Source organism: Eptatretus burgeri, chromosome 6, assembly GCF_056783735.1.
Source record: "Eptatretus burgeri isolate ZD-2024b chromosome 6, Ebu_testis_v1, whole genome shotgun sequence".
NCBI classification, from domain to species: Eukaryota; Metazoa; Chordata; class Myxini; order Myxiniformes; family Myxinidae; genus Eptatretus; species Eptatretus burgeri.
In genome coordinates, this window is record NC_140966.1 from 16390666 (window position 1) to 16409077 (window position 18412).

At 45.8% G+C, this 18412-nt stretch overlaps 1 long non-coding RNA gene across 4 annotated transcripts in view; it reads left to right on the top strand.

Annotated features, from left to right (window-relative positions):
• Positions 1-18412, top strand: part of LOC147024354 (uncharacterized) — a 165169-nt gene that overhangs the window by 34572 nt on the left and 112185 nt on the right. For 2 of the 4 annotated variants that reach the window (XR_015058976.1, XR_015058979.1), the window contains exon 2: positions 3588-3673. The exons of the other annotated variants lie outside the window; for them this stretch is intronic. This is a non-coding gene — a long non-coding RNA (uncharacterized LOC147024354). The remainder of the gene's footprint in view (positions 1-3587; positions 3674-18412) is intronic. 4 annotated transcript variants of the gene reach the window in all.

An 18412-nucleotide genomic window follows, 5' to 3' on the forward strand; every position in this document is an offset into this window, starting at 1 on the left:
AAAGTCCCCTTGCATGCTCCCACTAAAGTGCATTGTGTGGTGCACCATTGAAACACCAAAAGTCCCCTTGCATGCTCCCACTAAAAGGCAATGTGTGGTGCACCATTGAAACACCGAAAGTCCCCTTGCATGCCCCCACTAAAGTGCATTGTGTGGTGCCACCATTGAAACACCGAAAGTCCCCTTGCATGCTCCCACTAAAAGGCAATGTGTGGTGCACCATTGAAACACCGAAAGTCCCCTTGCATGCCCCCACTAAAGTGCATTGTGTGGTGCCACCATTGAAACACCGAAAGTCCCCTTGCATGCTCCCACTAAAGTGCAATGTGTGGTGCACCATTGAAACACCGAAAGTCCCCTTTCATGCTCCCACTAAAAGGCAATGTGTGGTGCACTATTGAAACACCGAAAGTCCCCTTGCATGCTCCCACTAAAGTGCAATGTGTGGTGCACCATTGAAACACCGAAAGTCCCCTTTCATGCTCCCACTAAAAGGCAATGTGTGGTGCACCATTGAAACACCGAAAGTCCCCTTGCATGCTCCCACTAAAAGGCAATGTGTGGTGCACCATTGAAACACCGAAAGTCCCCTTGCATGCTCCCACAAAAGTGCAATGTGTGGTGCACCATTGAAACACCGAAAGACCCCTTTCATGCTCCCACTAAAAGGCAATGTGTGGTGCACCATTAAAACACCGAAAGTCCCCTTGCATGCTTCCACTAAAGTGCAATGTGTGGTGCACCATTGAAACACCGAAAGTCCCCTTTCATGCTCCCACTAAAAGGCAATGTGTGGTGCACCATTAAAACACCGAAAGTCCCCTTGCATGCTCCCACTAAAGTGCATTGTGTGGTGCCACCATTGAAACACCGAAAGTCCCCTTGCATGCTCCCACTAAAGTGCAATGTGTGGTGCACCATTGAAACACCGAAAGTCCCCTTGCATGCTCCCACTAAAAGGCAATGTGTGGTGCACCATTGAAACACCGAAAGTCCCCTTGCATGCTTCCACTAAAGTGCAATGTGTGGTGCACCATTGAAACACCGAAAGTCCCCTTGCATGCTCCCACTAAAAGGCAATGTGTGGTGCACCATTGAAACACCGAAAGTCCCCTTGCATGCTTCCACTAAAGTGCAATGTGTGGTGCACCATTGAAACACCAAAAGTCCCCTTGCATGCTCCCACTAAAAGGCAATGTCAATTGTAAACAAAAATGAGAGTAAAGAACAGCTGATGGTATTTAAATTTTTTTGTTTTTTTTTCCTGTATAAATGCCAAGTAATGATTAGAAATATATATACTTACCTTCGTTACTTATAATAGAGCACCCACCATATTAACGTATGGCTGCTTTTATTTTATACTAGCAAATAACACCCGTCGCTTCGCTGAGGGGATTACGAAGAGGGGGGAGGGAGAGAAAGAAGGGTGTGTGTGTGTGTGTGTGTGTGTGTGTGTGTGTGTGTGTGTGTGTGTGTGTGTGTATGTGACAGAGGCAGAGAGGGATAGAAAGAAGAGAACAGGAGAGGAGAGCTGAAGGGGGGGCAAGGAAGGGGGGAAGGGAGAATGATGCCTCACCATAAGTCGCTATACACTCTGGGTAGGGAAGGGTGTGAGGAGGAGGGGGGTGTGTGAGCGAGAGAAAGAGATAGGGGGAGGGGGGAGAGAGAGAAGAGAAAGAAAGGTAGAGGAGGACAGAGGTGTAGGTGTTCAGAAAAACAATTGAGTGGAAATTTTTCAGAGTAAATTAATTGAAATATCATTACAATAAAACACTCTACATCAAGGTTTGGTCGTCGTCTTTTCTATGCTTGCAGCACAAGGCTGCGAGTAGCATCATTGACTGATGATGTGACAGTGCTACTGATGCAGTGCCCTGCAGGTTAGAACAGAAATTTGTAATTTGGCCAGGATGCCTGGGATAGCTAACCTACACTTCGTGAAGGACACTGCAAAGGGATCGTTAATGGCCACCATCTAATTCCGGCAGATGTGACCCCCAGTTTAACGTCCATCTGAGGAACGACAAACACATTAATTAATCACCCTGCCTGTGAAACACCAGGATGACAGTTTATAGCTGGGTTAAGAGTCAAACCCAGGCTAGACAGCTTAGAGTGAGTGTGTATACCTCTCAGCCATCCTGCCATGGTGTGGGGATACATGGTGTTGATTATAATTAGTCAGACAGATGCTCAGGGTTCTCTGCCCCTTCCTCCATGTCTGGCAAATCCATGAGAGGACATGCTGGCTTCTTCTTTGCACTTCTTCTTGGTGATGGTGATGGTGTTGGCGTTGATGTAAAAGAAGTTGAGGATATTGATGCTGTAGCTTAATCAGCTCGAGGCCTTTCCACCATCTGGAAGAAGCTAAAGATTCTTCTGCACTGCGTTCGTCTGTTCTTTTTTTTTTTTTTAGCAAACATTACTTTGTCGTGACTGAAAATAATTTTGAATTCTCTCTTGAACTCATAGTTCACTTGTACCGTTGCTTTACCCATGTTAATCCTTCTGTTATGTTCATTTTTCTTTTCATTCTATCTTCAATTAAATTAAATTTGCCTTTCTAAATCTGGGGATTTCCCCACGAAGAACACAGCTACGGTGGCCGTGCCCACTGCTCATGAGCGGGAGCCTTCGTGGTGATCTTGCAGCCGAACTTGTCCCACTGCTTAATTATTTTCATTGCACTCAGTGAACCTACACTTTGAGAACATTCCTTAATCTTTTCTTCACTCAATATAATTGTCCAAATAATAGAAAAAGTTGAGTTTAATGCCATGGCAATTTCACATTTTCCTGTGTAATAATTGTCCAAATAATAGAAAAAGTTGAGTTAATGCCATGGCAATTTCACATTTTCCTGTGTAAATATGAAAGAGGGACCATTGTCTTGATTAAAGTGAATACACACTCCAGATTTCGACAATTAATTAGTCCACGAGCTCTGTTCCTCAAATTCGAAGACAGATGTCGATTATATAATTGAATTCCAAAATCATGAATCACTGCTCACCTTCACTCTTTCATTCCTCTTTCTTCACACCCTTGGAATAAACTGCCTCAATCTGTTCAATCCCATTCTTCCCTCCAGGTCTTCAAAACAGCTGTTCACCACCACCTCTTATCGTCCCCAATCCAAATCCTCGATCTTTTCTACCCCGTCAATCCACCCCAAACCCACCTCCTTTAAATTCCCTGCTTTCCTTCCTGAAAAGTCCCTGTAATGTCCATCTTGTATACCCCCGTGTTCCCCACCCCATCCCTCTCCCTTCCACTGATCTCCTAATGTGTCTGTTCCCCACTGTTTTGTCCTTCCCACTCCCGCCCCTCTTGTCTCATGCCCCCCTCACTGTGCGTTGTGTGTTAGCTCTCATACGAGCCTCGACAAGATATACAAAAAAAAAATAGTCCGTTAATTGCCATCGTGGAAAATCACATCATATAAAGCATAAAATCGCTATAAACTCCCTATTTGAGAAGTATATAGCACATACAAAAGAAATGTATACGTAGGTATGAAGATCAGGCATTCAATGACATTATTGACGAAAGTGAAAATAAATTTTGACTGCTTTATCTTACAGAAACAGGCTAATTGCAGGCAAAAACAAAATGGCAGCTTCAAGACCCCTGTGAGGTGACAGTGGGCAGGTGGCATGGCAGCATCTTGGTAAGGCTTTTTTTTTTAAACTGATTTTACCGTTAATTATTTTCAAAAGGGGTGTTTAAATTAACTAAAATACCCAGTTTTCATTCATGTACTCCATTGGAGTTCCCTTAATATGCATGCAAAATTTGGGGTTGCTTTTTTCATTCAAGGTTTCATGGTTTTGGAATTATGGAGGACACACACACACACACACACACACACACACACACACACACACACACACACACACACACACACACACACACACACACACACACACACACACACACACACACACACACACACACACACACACACACACACACACACACATACACACACGATTAAGATTATAGATACAAATTCAAGGCTCATAAATCAATGAAATTATCTAGAACTAGTGTGTGCCCGTACGTGCAAAAAAAAAAAAAAAAAAAAAAAAAACTTTCAAACCGCCTGCCAGAAACAACAACCACACAGGCCGTTCCTTCGCTCTCGCGTGCCCGTACGTGCGACCACACAGGCCGTTCCTTTGCTCTCGCGTGCCCGTACGTGCAAAAAAAACAAACTTTCAAACCGTGTGCCAGAAACAACAACCACACAGACCGTTCCTTCACTCTTGCATGCCCATATTTGCGTGGCCGTACGTGCACAAAATAAAAATAAAAAAAAACTTTCAAACCGCGTGCCAGAAACAATAACCACACAGGCTGTTCCTTCGCTCTCGTGAGCGACGACTGGATTGGGGCATTGTGTTTACCTATAAATGCGCATAAGAAATCGAGAAATTATTAAAATACAGTAAGTCATCACTATCCGGAAGTCCGTACGTTGTAACCCGTAATGGGGAATGCACGGCCATGCCTATGCAGCAACGTGTCCTGTCATTGGTTTGGTAAATAAATGGCCATAACTTGGGAACCACTTGTCCGATTAATATCAAAGCTTGAAAAGGCACATACTCAGGTCCCCAGCAATATACCTGGCAAGTTTCAATTAGATCGGACCAGTGGTTGTCGAGAAACAGCAGTCACACACACACACACACACACACACACACACACACACACACACACACACACACACACACACACACACACACACACACACACACACACACACACACACCTGGAATTATAGATAGATGAGAGGGTTTCGACAAAAACAGAGGGGAACAAACACATGTGACAGACATAGAAACATTACCTGGAAGAAAGGTTCGTTGGTGGCAGAGGTTAATGGAAATGGGAGATGACTTCTGATGGCATTTGTCAACCACTGAATTATTAATTGATCTTTGCTATCACCAATAATTCTGTATGACAATAACTCACATGATTCACTCGTATAATTCTGTGCTTTTGATCGGTTTATTGTACTCATGACTTGTGGTACTTCCACTTCCGGTGCATGATTCAATACACCTCATTACCGACATGTTAATAGGATGACCTTTCTGCCGACGTACGCACATTCTCCCACTGTCAGTACGGCGAACATGTCCGGCATTGAACCACCTGGAATGGACTGGCAGACCCCAGACCTGCCCTCTGCATTTGTTGCTTTCAAGCAGTATGCTGAACTCGTACTCAGGGAACCCCTCAATGGGATGAGCCCAGAGGAACAAGTAATGTACACGCACATTCTCATGTGGGTAGGTTAGCAAGGCCTCCACATGTACAATTTGTTGGACCTATCTGACCTAACCCTAACCCAAGATAATATTATGGAAGAAGTTCACAACACATCTTGAGCCAAGGGCGAATGTTTGACTCAACCGTTTCAACATACAGAAGTATAAATAGGTGCCTGCTGAATCCATCAATGAATCCATGACTAGATTATGGTTACAGGCTTAAAAGTGTTGATTTGACACCATTAAAGAGCTGGAAGACCATCTCATTGAACAGCTAATAATCGGCACCAGGCAAAGGAAAGTCCAAGAAACACTGCTAGGCTCGGATAAGACACTCACATTGGACAATGCGGTGGACCGAGCTTGTACCAAAGAGGCAACCCGGTCCCACCTAGAACAATTCACAAACGACACTGCACTTTACGTTGTCAAGCGGTCCAACAGCCGAAAGGATCATTGCCGATGGTATGGTGGGGATCACTCAATCCAAAACCAAGTGCCCAGCTTCGGGATCCACATGTGATGCATGCGGCAAACGGGGACACTGGAAAGCTGTTTGCAAATCCACCCAGCGACAATGCACACCCAGCAGAAATCGACAGCTACACAGAGGCCCCCCATGGAAATCCGGCATACCTCCAGCCTCACCTATTCTCGAGGAAGGGTTTGAGACTCTGACATTCGATATTGTGCAGGCTGCTTTCACTGGCGTCATCCCGAGCAAATAGCGAGATGAAGTCTTTGCCATAGACATTCAACTGGACAACCGTCCCAACACTTTAGCTGCTCTCAGAGCCAAGATAGACACAGGTACCCAGGGAAACGTTTTACCACTCAGAATATTCAGTAGAATGTTCCCAGGCAAGCTCTACTTACGGTTTTCCCCAGAATGGTGCAACTATTCCCAAGAAGACTACCCTCCATGCATATGGGGGATCTAACATACCTCACTTCAGGGCTGTATGTATACCCTGGTCATATCAGGGAAGAACAGCCGATGCTGAGTTCTATGCCACAGAGTGTGATGGTTCAGCCATGTTAGGCTGACCAACATTGTCCACCTTACAGCTTGTAGTGCTCAACTGCACTATGAAGGATGATGAGAAATCACAGCACCTACAGTACCAGTCACATCCAAAGACGACGACCCAAAGACGTATATAAGCTTTAGCATGGCCGATTCAAAGGAATTGGTCATTTCAAAGGGAAGTTACACATCACTACAGACAATACCGTACCTACATGCACCTCGCCGCTGTCCCATACACATCCAGAATGAAGTGAGGCACGAGCTCGAAGAGATACCAACCAGACCATGGCAAACTATTGCAGTTGATCTATTCTTCGACCATGCAGAATACCTGTTCATATGTGACTACTACTCAAAATTCCCTATAGTCAAGAGGATCAACAGTAGTCTGAGTAGCCATGCAGTCTGCGAGTTGCTTAGGTCCATTTTCTCTGAACACTGCATACCTGATCGTATAGTAGCAGATAATGGACCGCAGTTTGCATCCAAAACGTTTGCAGATATCACCGAGAAATGAGGATTTGACCACATTACCACTAGCCCCCACTTCCCGTCCTTGACTGGTTTCATTGAACGTCAAGTACAGACAGTTAAGAACATTTTTGTCAAAGCCAAACATGCCGGCGTGGACCCATTCATGGCTCTTCGGATCCTGTGCTGCACACCTATCGACTACTCCCTTCCGTCACCTTCTGACCTACTAAAGCAACGCACTCTCAAGACAAACATCCTGATGCGCATCCTTAACACTGCTGCACGAACGGACAACATCCTGTTTCGACTTCAGCAACGCCAAATATCAACAAAAGACATACGCTGACCAACATACCGGACTGCAACGATGCAACCTTAACCTGGGGAAACCTGTCCATGTCCAGGACAGCAACAATGGACAATGGTTACCAGCAACCATGACAGAGGTATGCCCGGAACCCCGTTCATACAATATAACAATCGAGTCAGGAACCACGCTACGCCAGAACTGCCATCATCTGAAGCCATCACCTGACAACCATCGAGGTGCCCAAACAAAACTTCCGCCGGCGTCACCCATATGTGTACGGTTCATCACTCCAGATACATCACCCAGCCATGACCTTCCACCATCGGACATCAACGCTGGTTCTCCAAACAATAACATTCCCACTGGTCAGCACACACGTTCTGGCCATTTGGTCAAGCCACCACCCTGCCATGACATAGTATGAATGGGATATTGGCAGATTGCTGTCCCCTCTTTTGTAATTATCATCATGCTTCTTTTTCAAAGAAGGGGGATGTCAAGCACTGAATTGTTAATGGATCTTTGCTATCACCAAAAATTATGTTCGACAATTACTCACATATGATTCCCTCATATAATTCTGTGCTTTTGATCATTTTATTGTACTCTTGACTTATGGTGCTTCCTCTTCCAGTACATTGTTTAATACACATCCTTTGGCAACCAACTGTATCTGGCTCATGGTCATTTTGTATGCGTGCTCTACCCGTGGTTATTAATTCACTTCGCTCAGTCCCGATCGATCACAGCGTAGAGGTGCAAGTTTGAAGAAATGAAGAGAGGAACATGAATTATCGGTGGACAGAGGAAGGCAATTCCACAAAAGGAAAAAAAATATGTGGACAAAGGGATGCAGGTGAAGAAGAAGCTAACCTGTCTCATCCTTGGGACAGTTATATAGAGACAATTCTCTCATTAAAATGTAGTGTTATCCATAATCCCATCAACATAACTGAGGAAAAATTCTGTTGTTTCCTAGAACTTGCTTTGGAGACCGAATGTAACTAGACACAAGGTATAACATAAGTCGATTTTGTTGCTTTGTTGTCTTCTACGACTACGAGCAGATAACTTAGTTCCCTCAGGCTGTTGTAAGGGAATTTTTTTTGCAATAGAGTGTAGAACACTTATTTAGGAAGTTTGACAGCATAATGGTGCAAGAAACAGTGGGAATTCTGCGTAATGAAAAATGTGACAAAGTCCTCAGTATACCTCTCTTCGATTTGTAGGATAATTCATTTGTTTCCAATTGGATGAGGTTTTCTAGGAGACTTAAATGGACGAAAAGGAAATTAATCGTTGGACGGAATAACTTATGGTTATAATTTTCTTTTCTTTTTTTAAACTTCTGGTAAGTGTGTAAACTAGCGACACTTAGATTAAACACCGTCCGTGAAACTTTGTGCTACAACTCACACAAGGGATTGTCAGAACCAGGGTTTATTTTAACGTGCAGTAGACCCCTACTTGTGCAGTTCTAAATCAATTTGTGCAGTAGTAAAATTTGTAATAAAAACTCCAATGTCATATAAAGAAACAAGACGTCAATGGATGACCATGATACTGAAAAGCAAACGTACCTTTATTTACTGTTTATATGAGAAGAAGTATATTTTTAATTTTACAAACACAAATGTATGCTGATTAGTACTTTGTTTTAAATTTTTTGTCAAATACGAAGATGGTTAAAACTTAAAACACTGTTTATATGACTAGATATATATTTTAATATATTAGATATATTAGACTATATATATATTTTAATATATTAGATATATTAGACTATATATATATATATATATATATATATATATATATATATATATATATATATATATATATATATATATATATATATATATTTTCTAATTTTATAGACTCCAGTGAGGCATCCTGTGTTGTTTACCTTGTCAAAGGATACAAAGGAACTTAAAATCTATAAAATGTTAAAAAATAGCCATTACAAATGCTTCTCAGACTCAGAGAATCTCAAACACTGGGCCATGAAACCTGCTTCAAAGATTTGTGCAGTTCTAAAATTTCCTTAAAATAAACCCTGGTCAGAACGTTCTTTTGTGCACCTCATATGTGCATGAAAATATAGTGGAAACATTCGTAAGGAGTAAAAGATTCCGTTTATCAGTAAATTCATTGGTAAGTTAATTCGTTGGTGATTGATTGCTCAGGGAATTTTTTCATTGTCACCGATTACTACTCCAAGTTCCCTGAGGTTCAGCGCTTGGCTGACCTCAGCACACACTCTGTGATCAATGAGCACAAGGCCATTGGGTACTCCCGATCTCATCATCACTGACATTGTTTGCCAATTCAGGTGTGGAGGCTTCCAACGCTTCACCGAGGAATGGGAGTTCGACCATCACACCTCTACCCAACGATTTCCCCAGAGTAACGGGAAAACTGAACGGTTTGTGCAGACAGTGAAGTCACTATAACAAAAAAAATCCACAGACCCATACCGTGTGCTATTAGAATACCGCAACCTCCCTTTAAAATGATATAGACAGTTATCCCCCTGCAGAGCTTTTGAATGTCCGTCTGCTACAAAGTAAGCTTCTCACCTCAGCACAAACTTCTCAAATCACATGTCGTGCCACCTAATATAGATCGTTTGCTAGCCAGGAAGCAAAAATGAAAAGGCATACTTCGACGCAAAGAGTGGTAATCAGGTCGCCACACTTCAGGCAGGACAGGCAGTTCGATTTCGAGTAACAGATGAGAAATGGCTCCCAGGGCAGGTCATTCACAAGCATGCCATTCCGTGAAATTACATCGTTCAGACGCCATCCAGCAAATGATTCCCATGCAATCGCAAGCTTGTGATTCCAGCTAGCAGCCCAGCTAATAAGGAGCACGCTGACCCTCACCCGAAAACGCATATTCCCTATTCCCAAACTGACCCCCCCACCCGAAAGCATACACACATCCTGTCCACAAAATGACGACGTCGGACACAATCCGTCCGATCAGCCCCGCTGTCAAAACACAACTCACTACGACACTATCCCCACTCGAGAGCACATTGCTATGAGTTTGCAGGCAGACTCCTTGTGCAAACTCATAAAATTGATGTGATATTTGTTTTAATAGGTTTATTATGGGCTTAAAAGCCAAAATTCTGCAATATTTGGAAAAAATGATAATTGAGTAGATTATATAGATTGTTATCATTTGATAGAGTTGTATTGCATGACCCTGATTTAAAAGTTACTCTGTGTTATTAATACAGTACGTGCTGAGACCTCGAACAAACGAGTCCATATCGTTTGTGCTTGTCACAAATATTATACAAGAACGTATTATACTGGGCACGTTGGATACTTTACATTCCGGTAGATGTGCAAACCAACACTGAGCATATACACCACCACGTACGTAACAAAAACGAATATACTGTATCTTGAAATTGCATGAATATCAATACTGTATTTGTAAACTGTATAACTGTCAAGTAAATATCTCTCTGTCTCTGTCAGTCTGTCTGTCTGTCTATCTATCTATCTTTGTTCCTTATGCATGGCCACATCTTTTAAGTTACAAACATCAATATCAGGGTACAAATACAACTTTGTGTGGGGGGTAACATAGGCTATGCAGCCACGGCCTAACGTTTGAAGAAATGAAGACATATATATATATATATATATATATATATATATATATATATATATATATATATATATATATATATATATATATATATATATATATATATATATATACTGTATACAGTAATCCCCCGTTTCTCGTGGGGGTGACGTTCCAAACCTCCCTGCGCTAAGTGAAAATCCGCGATGAATGGACGCCTCCCCCAAAAAAATCGACTCGTCTGGTCTGGTCGGTTTGGCAGTGATTGGGTTTGAGGTGCCGGAGATCGACTCGTCTGGTCTGGTCGGTTTTGAGGTGCTGGGTACGAGCAGTGCTCGTCCAACGGCGGCAAACCTTTTTCCTTCCCGAAGCATATATCGAGCACATTAACCTTCTCCTGGAGCGTCCCAGGACCTTCCTCTGGCGCTTCGGTTCCTTGCCAGAAGCCTTAGAAGGTGCAGGGCGTTTGGGCGGCATCGTGGGGCTTGGAGAAAAAGACGTAGAAAATATTCGAAGTTCACAAGCGAAACTTGTCTCGTGCGTTGTGTGACTGGTCGAGCACCACGCGTTATAATTTATTGCTTAAATAATTTATATTTTATACATTATTACCGCGATGTACCGGGGGAATCCGCAGAAAAAAATTAGTTACGTTCCAAGGGAAAACCCTCGATGAACCGGGGGCGCGATAGGTGAACCGCGATGAAGCGGGGGTTGACTGTATATATATATATATATATATATATATATATATATATATATATATATATATATATATATATATATATATATATATATATATATATATATATATATATATATGAATACATTGTTGCGGGTCTCAGAACCACATGCATCCAACAGACAGTGGTCCCAAGGCAGTTATTCCATTATTATACGTGTAGATAGCCCCTTTCCTTTTGTTTAGCGGGACAACAAAGGAGTGCGTTGCGATGATCTAATAGCTAGGTTGCTTAAATCATTTTGTCCTTCATTTCGTCCCTACTCTTCTTTTCGTCTCATTATTCCTGAGGTAAATCAGCCACGTGAGCCTTCGCTGTAAGGAGGGGCCTCATGGAGGCCAGCGCGTGCGGCACCGCTGTGATGGAACTGCTGCACAGAGATCCTTGTACGCAGGTGAGCCAGAAATCCAACGTGTGCAGTGAGTCATATTGTGCACTTCGCAGTGTGGGATTATCGACACGAATTTCCGATGATCTGGGGAAGATTGCTGGTTGCATTAAAAAGGCATGCGAATGAATACCTCTTTAGAGGCTGCACAAATGGTGTTTTTCACAACACAGGAAACAGCCAGCATGACGCCCATGCTGGCCAGTGCACGAAATGCGTACGGACGCCGATAAAGACGACTCCATGCCATGTTGGGTGGGATACGAGTGTGCGGAGTAGAAGCAGTCTGTTCCTTTTCAACCTCAATATCCGACACATATTAGTGCTCGCCCCATGAACACGCTAGCGGAGTCGTGCGAACGCGAGTGCTGACCACGTGCGTAATGGCCAAACCACGCGCGCTGTATAGAATGTGCATGAAGGCAGACACATACACCGCTCGTGAAACATGCATGGATTTATCCATAACTAGTAAGTGCCCGTATGTACGTGACCATATGTGCGTGGCCGTATGTGCAAAAAAAATAAAAATAATAAACTTTCAAACCGCGTGCCAGAAACAACCACACAGGCCGTTCCTTCACTCTCGCATGGCCGTACGTGCGTGGCCGTACGTGCAAGCCCAAAAAAAAAACACCAAAAAAAAACTTTCAAACCACACAGGCCGTTCCTTCGCTCTTGTAAACAACGACTGGATTGGGGCATTGTGTTTATCTATAAATGCGCATAAGAAATCGAGAAATTATTCGAATACAGTGTCATCACTATCCGGAAGTCCGTACGTTGTAACCCGTAATGGGGAACGCGCCTGAGGATCGCTTCCCCAACGGCCACGCCTACGCAGCAACATGTCCTGTGATTGGTAACTAAATGGCACATCGGCCACGCCTACGCAGCAACGTGTCCTGTCATTGGTTGGGAAATAAATGGGAACAACTTGGGCAGCACTTGTCCGATTAATATCAAACCTTGAGAAGGCACATACTCAGGTCCCCAGCAATATACTGACAAGTTTCAATTAGATTGGACCAGTGGTTGTCGAGAAACAGCGGTCTCACACACACACACACACACACACACACACACACACACACACACACACACACACACACACACACACACACACACACACACACACACACACACACACACACACACACACACACACACACACACACACTGCTGGAATTATAGATAGACGAGTACGTGCCCATACGTGCAAAAAAAACCCCAAAAAACTTTAAAACCGCATGCCAGAAACAACCACACAGGCCATTCCTGAGCTCTCGCATGGCCGTACGTGCGTGGCCGTACGTGCGTAGCTGTACGTGCAAACCAAAGGAAAAAAAGAAAAAAAAAATAAACTTTCAAACAACTACACAGGCCATTCCTTCGCTATCATAAACGACGACTGTATTGGGGCATTGTGTTTATCTATAAATGCGCATAAGAAATCGAGAAATTATTAGAATACAGTGTCATCACTATCTGGAAGGCCGTATGTTGTAACCCGTAATGCGGAACGCGGCTGAGGATCTCTTCCCCAATGGCCACGCCTACGCATCAACGTGTCCTGTGATTGGTAACTAAATGGCGCATTGGCCACGCCTACGCAGCAACGTGTCCTGTCATTGCTTTGTAAATAAATGGCCATAACTTGTGAAGCACTTGTGCGATTAATATCAAACCTTGAAAAGGCACATCCTCAGGTCCCCAGCAATATTCCTGGCAAGTTTCAATTAGATCGGACCAGTGGTTGTCGAGAAACAACAGTCACACACACACACACACACACACACACACACACACACACACACACACACACACACACACACACACACACACACACACACACACACACACACACACACACACACACACACACACACACACACACACACACACACACACACACACACAGCTGGAATTATCCATAGATGATGTACCTTTGGCCCTCGCTGGCAGCAGCGGATTCCCCACGGATGGTGAACTTCTTCTCGTCCCTACGGCCAGCGAAGCTGCGATCGAGCCCAGGAATGTACAGTGCGGGCTAGGTTGGCGTGCGCGTTGATCGTCGCTGGTCGGGCGCCCGGGTGGGCATGCGTGACCCTTGGCTGGTTGCCAGGGAACGGCCCGGGGGGGGGGGGTTTGCAGGACGATTCGCGTGCCAATTTCGGTGTGGGCAATTCATGTCATGTCGTGGGGTCGGAGCGAAATATGTTCGCTGTCTGGGATGACCTTGCCGGAAATGAAGTGGGGAGGTTTCCAGCCAAAGTTGGCGGGCCATATGAGGAGTCGGGGCCAATCGGAGCGCCCGATTCAGGTGATGACGTTTCGATTCAGTGTGGCCCCTCCCCCCGCGCTGCAAGTCCTATAAAGGTTGGAGCAGTCCCTCCGCCTTTCTCTTTCTCTTTCTCCCCCTCTCTCCCGCTGTTGCCTCGCCCTCATCGACAACGCCACAACCTGCCTCCTGCTGCCCGGACTCCACCTCTTCGTCTCCGCCTACCTGGTCCCGCATACCACTCTGTCCTTGCACTCTGGACTCCGCCCCTTCTCCACTCAAGCTCCTTCTTCACAAACAAGGTCTCCACACATGTGGCTGAAGCCAGAGATGAAGCGCCCACTGTCGGGTACCACACTACAGATCATCCCCCCCCCCCCCGAAACGTATTGGTGGCGCATTGTGCTGTCAAGCACAAAGGTACTAAGAACATAGCCTCAACTCCTTTCCCTTTCTGGTTCAAAACTTTCTTTTCATCAGGTTTTCTGTGTCTGTCTGTGTGTGTGCATGTGTGTGTGTCCTTGCACCTATCTGCTTAAGTAAGACTGCAGAAGATCGTTATTGTTATTATTGTTATTATTTTCGCATTAAGTCTGCTCTGTGTCCGATATCCGAGCTTAGCCGAGACTTTATTCCCAATGATCCGTTCCTTTTAGCCGGTACGACCTTGGCAGTGTCGCTCGATTGCATCCGATCCAGTAGAGTGATCCGGTTCGGACAAGGTGTATGAGGGCATGTTCCCCGGTAATTAAACCACGTGATTAATTAGGTAACCCGATTAACCCATAGACGGGAGGACCCGAGGTTACGTGGTTGAGTTATTGGCGTCCACGGTCGGTTAAGCGACCAGCCATGTCACGGAATTATCCGTGTGCGACGGCCTACAATTCCGGGGAGTCTGCTGGGAACCGAGGTAGCTTCCTCCACCTAGTGGTCTTCTCACCCAACCCCTGGCCTGCAACAGTTTGGTGTCAGGAGTGGAACGGACCCATAAAAAATTTACGGGTTTCGAACCCGCAACAATTTGGTATCTGGAACGGGATTGGAGCCAAGGGTGTGCTTTGCAACCCCCCCCCCCCCCGCCCAGAAATTAAGAGCAGGATTCAATTTTAGTGAATTATCGGTACAGACCATGGCGGACCAAGACGAGCTGGTTCAGGTGGGTTTTGAGATTACAATTTTGGAGGACTCCGTGGCTCAGGACAACAGTTTTGAGGGAGCTCATTCCCTGCAGCCATACCCAGAGGTAATGGGGGCAACTGCATCTGTAACAATGCTTGAGGACCCCTGCATCAAATTTCCCTCACGGAGGACAGAGCGATCCCTATTGGATCCACACCCGATCATAGCAGATCGGCTCTGCCAAAGCCATTGGACACGGACCAGTTGATGGAGATGATGAAACAAATGATGGAGCGCATGGACCTGGGGCGAAACCAACAGATGAGTGACACGCAAACACTGAAGGCGGGTCAGGAGGAATTGAAAGCGGCGCTGGCAGAGGTAAAGGGCGAAATGAAAAGCATGGACCAGAATTTTACAAATGGGATCAGGACCATACGTGGGGAAATGACCGAGTTGAAGGGGAGTGTGGAAGGTGTTCGGACCGTGATGATGACGGGTAAGGTCGAGGTGATGACTGAATCCACAATAGTCAAGAGAGAAACCTGTGAACTCGGACAGGTAGAGACAAAGAACCAGGAATTGGGCACCGAAAAGGAGGAATTTAAAGAGGTGACAGAGACGCAAGGAGACATAGAATGGGTAAGGGACGAACTGCACAAAATAAAAGAGGAGCAGACACAAATAGAAATGGTAAGGGACATTGAGGTTGAGCTTGTGGAATGTTTTGAGACCCAATGTGTGGGTCAGATTAATCTCACACAGGAACAAGGGGAGACCATATGCTCCCTCGAGGCAGAGCGTGACGAGGTGAGTCTGGAAAGGTTGTGCGAGGTGGAGCGGCTGCATGGTGCGAAATAGCACATGCCTAGTTTGGGGGGGGATAGAAGCCCCGGGATCTCTTGGGCTAACCCAAGCCCCCAGTGTGATTGTGCCGGAGTATGTGTCAGAACATGAGTGGAGTGCAAATTACATGACATGGGTGAGTGCACGGGAGAGAGAGCGACACGGACTGACCCAGACGGGAGTTATGGGTAGTGTAATGGACGGGAGTGGCGGGCCTTCTGAGTTGGATGGAGTTATTTTGGAAACCGTGCTGGCTCAGCTGGACTCTGCGTGCGAGATCCAGGGGAGTTTTGCAAACCGTCCAAGCGCGGACGATTGCACAACGGGGAGCCTGTGTTGAAACAATCCCCGCCTGGTACAATACCAGAGCGCGGATGGCTAAAATGGAAGCGAACTGAGGAATTGATTGAATTTGCAGAGTATATCCCCGTGTGAGCACGTGTACGGGGCCCGACGTGCTACTCGCCGCTTGTGGTGTTCGCGGGACGCGCGGAACGAGTCCCGTCGACGACACCGCCGGGCCCGTGTGCGTGGCAAACCTCGTGGAGCGGGCCATGTGCGAGTGACGTCAGCGGGGATCTCGCAGCACGAAGGGCAGGTGTGTAAAGCACGGTGGTTCACATGGGGGATAGCCTGAAAGCAAGCATTTAATACGATTAACGGGACGATGTTACGCCCTCATGTATCGGCCAAATGGAGGGGACGAGCATGCTGTAGACCACCACCCTGGAGGCGTAAGGCTCGCCAGGACTGACCACGAGTACACGAAACCCGGCCAGGATGTAGGGAACATCCTCACTGGGGCAAAGGAGCATTAGTTAGAGGAAAGGTTTAGCGTTAGATAGACTGGCCTCATGGGGCATGAGTCGTCCTCCATGGGGCCCGGTAACACGAGTTAGGGGAAATTTAGGTCAGAATTAGAAATGGATTGGGAACAAGGACAGACGTGGAACATGTAGTGGGGACGTAGATTAGCCACGAGTTAAATGGAATGTGCATTTGAATAAGGGATGACGGGGAGCACGAGTTAGTTAGGGGGACGTAGTTAGTAGAGCGTCAGTGTGGTATAAAAAAAAAGAAAAAGAAGAAAGAAACATGATGAGTGACTGTGGGGCAGTGGGCCTGAGTGTGAATGGAGTGAATGTGGAATGCATGGTGCGAATGAATGATTGGGGGGAGGAGTGAATCCCACCCAAGGGAACCCGGGGTTAGTGTAATAATAGTTTGTGGGTCAGTTAAATTAACCAAAAGGGTGTCGTTTTGTTGTTGGTGTTGAACGAAGGCACGAAACCTTTTGCAGGGTGCAGGAGATTATTGACCGGCTAGGAGCGTGGCTGGTGAAATATGTGTCCTGAGTAGAGAGCACTCCGGGCACCGAAGTAGTCGGCCATGGGTCCATGGGACCGAGTTAGTTTAATGGGCACGGGTACCCAGGGGAAAAGGACCCGGGGCGCCAAAATGCCATGTGGGCATCAATGGGGAAGATGCCAGGAAGGGCATTCCCCATGTTCCTAGGCTCGGAGACAGCCTCAGAGACCCGGGGATGCCGAAGATCGAGTTTGGCAGGTGAGTAGACCTGCCAGTGGAGCCTCGCTGCCCAGCCACAAAATTGTGCGAGAGCACGGGAGAAAATTTGCGGGCCAGGCCCAAATTAATAATGAACACCAACACAGGCGATGGGAATTGTGGTTGCTAGAACCAATAGTTTAAAGAGACAGGCGTGTTGAAAAGCCCCAGGGATAGATTAAGGTTTAATAAATGGTAGGATAGATCGGAAACGTGTACCCCCTTCGCAACATCCATCCCTTCACTGTTTGTAGGCCACTGGACTTATCTTGGAAATGCTGAAACCTGAGGGAGCTATTCTGAGGCTGCATTGGGCCTCAAGACAGATTCAATTGTCTCTTCCTCAATCCTTTCAAAAGGGATCTTAGGGATTGGGAATAGTCAGTTCGGACAGGTTAGCAGAACAAAGACAATAAGGGGGCTAGGGACACACATAATGAAAAAAAAAATCGAAATTTAGTTGGGTTTTTTTGTCACAACCGTATGGAGGTGGGTATGAACAAGGACAGGCATAGGCGATAGGTTGGGGGGAGACCGTAGGGCAGGACCGAGCCCGACTTCGGACCGGCCAACGCCACTAGATTCCCACAACCTCACGAGACCACACCGAGGCTGGCCAGCTTCATGTGCTGACCTGTTGTACTGTCACACCTTATCTGGTCTGCATTTGCCATGCCTTTATCTGCTTTGCCTTGACTCCATTTGCCATACCTGCTCATGCCTTTTTTGCCTTGCCATATCACTCAACCTTACCATGT